We start from the raw sequence: 7,270 nt of genomic DNA on the forward strand, positions 1-7,270 counted from the left end.
TCTACTTCTCTACAACACACACTGTCTCTGTTTCTATTAAATCTACTTCTCTACAACACACACTGTCTCTGTTTCTATTAAATCTACTTCTCTACAACACACTGTCTCTGTTTCTATTAAATCTACTTCTCTACAACACACTGTCTCTGTTTCTATTAAATCTACTTCTCTACAACACACACTGTCTCTGTTTCTATTAAAATCTACTTCTCTACAACACACACTGTCTCTGTTTCTATTAAATCTACTTCTCTACAACACACTGTCTCTGTTTCTATTAAATCTACTTCTCTACTACACACACTGTCTCTGTTTCTATTAAATCTACTTCTCTACAACACACACTGTCTCTGTTTCTATTAAAATATACTTCTCTACACACACTGTCTCTGTTTCTATTAAAATCTACTTCTCTACAACACACTCTGTCTGTTTCTATTAAAATCTACTTCTCTACAACACACACTGTCTCTGTTTCTATTAAATCTACTTCTCTACAACACACACTGTCTCTGTTTTTATTAAATCTACTTCTCTACTACACACACTGTCTCTGTTTCTATTAAAATCTACTTCTCTACAACACACTGTCTCTGTTTCTATTAAATCTACTTCTCTACAACACACACTGTCTCTGTTTCTATTAAATCTACTTCTCTACAACACACACTGTCTCTGTTTCTATTAAAATCTACTTCTCTACAACACACTGTCTCTGTTTCTATTAAATCTACTTCTCTACAACACACTGTCTCTGTTTCTATTAAATCTACTTCTCTACAACACAGTGTTTCTATTAAAATCTACTTCTCTACAACACACACTGTCTCTGTTTCTATTAAATCTACTTCTCTACAACACACACTGTCTCTGTTTCTATTAAAATCTACTTCTCTACAACACACACTGTCTCTGTTTCTATTAAAGGGGTGATAGAATGATTATATAGGGTATTTTACACTGTTCCTTAAGGTCTCCTAATGGGGTATGTAACATTGGTTGGGCTGAAAATTGCCCGAATGATATTTTATTAGGCCCTTAACTACCCTGTGAATATGGCTCTATTTGGAACAAGAGCTTTTATTCCAAATATGGTATGCTCATGAATATTCAGAATGAGCTGCTCGCTGATTGGTTTGAGCAAACTACATAGAAACACATGGGAGACTCGGCAGCAGGGCTCATATTTCAGACACTGCAAAGTTATACGCTGTTTGTCGGGCTATTTCGTTATTAAATTCACTTCTGAGACTTTTTTTAAGCGAGAAATCAACTATATAAAGCTCAAATATGGGCCATTTTACGAAAATGGATGGCCAATTGCAAATTTTGTCCGACTGTGTGTCGGAGTTCAGCGCTGGTGCTGCCTGTGTTGCTGCCTCGCCGCCCAGCCTGCCTTCCTTCACAGACCCCGGCCTGCTATGATGTACTTGGAGCTCCATTAGGCTGGCAGCCCACAGCACTCCATACCCACGCAAAGTCACCGTCTCTTGGGCTAATGGACTACCAAACACCGCTGCTCTGACAGAGCTCCAGGGCCTGCAGCTCCCCTCTTCCTGCTAGCTAAATGCCCGGTGTATGTGAGTGAGAGCGCGGTCAGCGAGCTTGTTACACCAGCAATCTCTTACCACAGGTTCCAGTTAATCTTGGCTGTCTGTCAGCTGCCGGCATAACTAGAGTAGCTATATTTACAGTTTGGATTTCATCACGCCACTTATACAACATCTAGCTAAATGTCTCATAAAGCTAACAACGGTGGCCGATTTCAAGTTAATGAATATTTGTGAAGATTAGGGCTTTAGAAGAGGGGTAACCCAGGGATCATTTTCGGGTTTTTAAAAACAGTAATATGAGCATATTCGGGTTTTTGCCGGTGTTTACATGGCCGTGTGCGACCGGGTTATTGGCTGCATGTAAACGTAGTCACTGTCTCTGTTTCTATCAGCAGACAAACTAGGGCTGCAACTACCACTTATTTGTGTGTCTGTGTGTGTCTGTGTGTGTCTGAACAAGCCAATGAAAAGCTTCAAAGCCTCTGAGTTTAATGAACTCTGCAGTAAAAACTTTATTAGTCTCGCAGTGTCCTCGTGATGTCACCATGATGTCATCAGGCAGTGACCTCTGCTCCAGTGTCGGGGCGATTCAGAGTGGACGTCACGGCACAAAACGAGCCGCGACAGCCGGCCGCTTCATTTCACCGGAAAACCAGCAATAAACTTCAAAAGCACTGGAGAAAGTGACTCAGACATAGAGACAGGGACTACAGTAGAAAGGGCCCGGTGTGCCAGGCTCCCTGCTCCACTCTCAGGGCTGGAAGGTAACAGATACTCTAAGAAACACAAGGAATGGACATTAGACCAGTGGAAGTCTGTGCTTTGGGCTGATGAGTCCAAATTTGAGATCTTTGGTTCCAATGCAGATGCAGAAAAGGTGACCGGATGGATTCTACATGCCTGGTTCCCACCGTGAAGCATGGAGGAGGAGGTGTGATGGTGTGGGGGGGGGGGGCTTTGCTGGTGACACTGTTGGGGATTTATTCCAAATTGAAGTCATACTGAACCAGCATGGCTACCACAGCATCCTGCAGCGACATGCCATCCCATCCGGTTTGTGTTTAGTTGGACCATCATTTATTTTTCAACAGAACAATGACCCCAAACACACCTCCAGGCTGTGTAAGGGCTATTTGACCAGGCTGTGTAAGGGCTATTTGACCAGGCTGTGTAAGGGCTATTTGACCAAGAAGGAGAGTGATGGAGTGCTGCGCCAGATGACCTGGCCTCCACAGTCACCGGACCTGAACCCAATCCAGATGGTTTGGGGTGAGCTGGACCAACAAGTGCTAAGCATCTCTGGGAACTCCTTCAAGACTGTTGGAAAGCCATTTCAGGTGACTACCTCTGGAAGCTCATCAAGAGAAGGCCAAGAGTGTTCAAAGCAGTAATCAGAGCAAAGGGTGGCTACTTTGAGGAATCTAAAATATAAGACATGTTTTCAGTTATTTCACACTTTTTTGTTAAGTACATAATTCCATATGTGTTCATTCATAGTTTTGATGCCTTCAGTGAGAATCTACAATGTAAATAGTCATGAAAATAAAAAGGAAACTCATTGAATGAGAAGGTGTGTCCAAACTTTTGGCCTGTACTGTGTATATATATCTGTGCTGTATGTACTAATGGCCAGGTAATATATGTACTAATGGTATGTATGTATGTATGTATGTGTACTAATGGCCAGGTAATATATGTACTCATGGCCAGGTAATATATGTACTAATGGCCAGGTAATATATGTACTAATGGCCAGGTAATATATGTACTAATGGCCAGGTAATATATGTACTAATGGTATGTATGTATGTATGTATGTATGTATGTGTACTAATGGTATGTATGTATGTATGTGTACTAATGGCCAGGTAATATATGTACTAATGGTATGTATGTATGTATGTATGTACTATCAGGTATATATTCTGTATGTATGTATGTATGTATGTATGTATGTATGTATGTATGTATGTATGTGTACTCATGGCCAGGTAATATATGTACTAATGGCCAGGTAATATATGTACTAATGGTATGTTGTATGTATGTATGTGTACTAATGGTATGTGTATGTATGTGTACTAATGGTATGTATGTATGTATGTGTACTACTTGGTATGTGTGTTGTATGTGTGTATGTGTGTATGTGTGTACTAATGGTATGTGTGTATGTATGTATACTTGGTATGTATGTGTGTACTAATGGTATGTGTGTATGTATGTGTACTAATGGTATGTGTGTATGTATGTGTACTAATGGTATGTGTGTATGTATGTGTACTAATGGTATGTGTGTATGTATGTGTACTAATGGTATGTGTGTATGTATGTGTACTAATGGTATGTGTGTATGTATGTGTACTAATGGTATGTGTGTATGTATGTGTACTAATGGTATGTGTGTATGTATGTGTACTAATGGTATGTGTGTATGTATGTGTACTAATGGTATGTGTATGTATGTGTACTAGTATGTGTATTTGTGTACTGTGTGTATGTGTGTACTTGGTATGTGTATGTATGTGTACTAGTATGTGTATGTATGTGTACTAACGGTATGTGTATGTATGTGTACTAACGGTATGTGTATGTATGTGTACTAACGGTATGTGTATGTATGTGTACTAATGGTATGTGTATGTATGTGTACTAACGGTATGTGTATGTATGTGTACTAACGGTATGTGTATGTATGTGTACTATTAGGTATGTGTATGTATGTGTATACGGTATGTGTATGTATGTGTACTGGCGTATGTATGTATGTTATAGCGGTATGTATGTATGTGTACTCGGTATGTATGTGTACTAGGTATGTATGTGTACTTGGTATGTATGTATGTGTACTAGGGTATGTATGTATGTGTACTAGCGTATGTATGTATGTGTACTAGTTGTTGTATGTATGTGTACTAGCGGTATGTATGTATGTTGTGTACTACTGGTATGTATGTATGTATGTGTACTAGGTATGTGTGTATGTATGTTGTGTTCTCGTGTGTGTATGTTGTGTGTACTAGGTATGTGTGTATGTGTGTGTACTAGTATGTGTGTGGGTTGTGTGTACTAGTATGTGTGTGTGTGTGTGTATTGTTATGTGTGTATGTTGTGTACTGTATGTGTGTATGTTGTGTACTAGCGGTATGTGTGTATGGTGTGTACTGGTATGTGTGTATGTATGTGTACTAACGGTATGTGTGTATGTATGTGTACTAACGGTATGTGTGTATGTATGTGTTGTATGTGTGTATGTATGTGTACTAACGGTATGTGTGTATGTATGTGTACTAACGGTATGTGTGTATGTATGTGTACTAACGGTATGTGTGTATGTATGTGTACTAAGTATGTGTGTATGTATGTGTACTACAGTATGTGTGTATGTATGTGTTTAGGTATGTTGTGTATGTATGTGTACTAGCGTATGTATGTATGTATGTATGTGTTACTAGGTAGTATGTGTGTATGTATGTGTACTACGTATGTGTGTATGTATGTTATGTGTACTAGGTATGTTGTATGTGTACTACTTTATGTATGTATGTGTACTAACGGTATGTATGTATGTGTATACTTGGTATGTTGTATGTGTTACTAGTTGTGTATGTGTACTAGCGGTATGTGTGTATGTATGTGTACTAAGGTATGTGTGTATGTATGTGTACTACGGTATGTATGTATGTGTACTAGTATGTATGTGTGTATGTATGTATGTGTTGGGTATGTGTGTATGTATGTGTACTAGGTATGTGTGTGTGTATGTGTGACGTGTTTGTATGTATGTGTACTAGGGTATGTGTGTATGTGTACTAGTAGTATGTTGTGTATGTATGTGTAGTATGTGTGTTGTTGTGTACTAAGGGTATGTGTGTATGTGTGTGTACTAACGGTATGTGTGTATGTATGTGTACTAACGGTATGTGTGTATGTGTGTGTACTAACGGTATGTGTGTATGTGTGTGTACTAACGGTATGTGTGTATGTATGTGTACTAACGGTATGTGTGTATGTGTGTGTACTAACGGTATGTGTGTATGTGTGTGTACTAACGGTATGTGTGTATGTGTGTGTACTAACGGTATGTGTGTATGTGTGTGTACTAACGGTATGTGTGTATGTGTGTGTACTAACGGTATGTGTGTATGTGTGTGTACTAACGGTGGTGTGATTGGGCGAGGCTGTTTCTAACAGAGCGAGCTGCAGGCTAACGAGGGGAAGCAGCAGCTGTGTCCTCTGCAGGTCCTCCCTAACACACCCTAACGATCTGAAACGTACAGCGAGAGAGACAGAAATCAATGTGGTTATTGATGACCTCGACCTAGATCACATCCTCCGTCACACTGGTGATTATGAAACAGCTTTATTTAAAAAGAGCTTCACACACAGGACACACACACACACACACACAGGACACACACACACAAGGACACACACACACACAGGACACACACACACACACAGTATCAGACACACAGGCAGACACACACACACACACACACAGAACACACACACACACACACACACAGGACACACACACACACACACACAGGACACACACACACACACAGGACACACACACACACACACACACACAGTACAACTCCAGACACACAGGACAATTACACACACACACACACAGGACACACACACACACACAGGACAGACACACACACACACAGGACAGACACACACACACACACAGGACACACACACACACACAGGACACACACACACACACACAGGACGACACACACAGGACACACACACACAGGACACACACACACACACACACACACACAGGACAGACACACACACACACACACAGGACACACACACAGGACAGACACACACACAGGACACACACACACACAGGACACACACACACACACACACACACGGGACAGACACACACACACACACACACAGGACACACACACACACAGGACAGACACACACAGGACACACACACACACACACACACACAAAGGACACACACACACAGGACAACATCCAGACACACACAGGACAGACACACACAGGACAGACACACACAGGACAGACACACACACAACATCCAGACACACACAGGACACACACACACACACACACACACACACAGGACAGACACACACACAACAAACACACACACACACAGGACACACACACACACACACAGGACACACACACACACACACACACACAGGACAGACACACACACACACAGGACACACACACACGGACAACATCAGCACACACAGGACAACATCAGACACAAACACACACACACACACAGGACAACATCCAGACACACACAGGACACACACACACACAGGACACACACACACACACAGGACAACATCCAGACACACACAGGACACACACACACACAGGACACACACACACACAGGACAACATCCAGACACACACAGGACACACACACAGGACACACACACACACAGGACAACATCCAGACACACACAGGACACACACACACACACACACACAGGACAACATCCAGACACACACAGGACACACACACACACACACACACACACACAGGACAACATCCAGACACACACAGGACACACACACACAGGACAGACACACACACAGGACAGACACACACACAGGACACACACACACACAGGACAGACACACACACAGGACACACACACAGGACACACACACAGGACAGACACACACAGGACAACATCCGG

The sequence above is a fragment of the Perca fluviatilis genome, chromosome 12 (assembly GCF_010015445.1).
Source record: "Perca fluviatilis chromosome 12, GENO_Pfluv_1.0, whole genome shotgun sequence".
Classification (NCBI taxonomy): domain Eukaryota; kingdom Metazoa; phylum Chordata; class Actinopteri; order Perciformes; family Percidae; genus Perca; species Perca fluviatilis.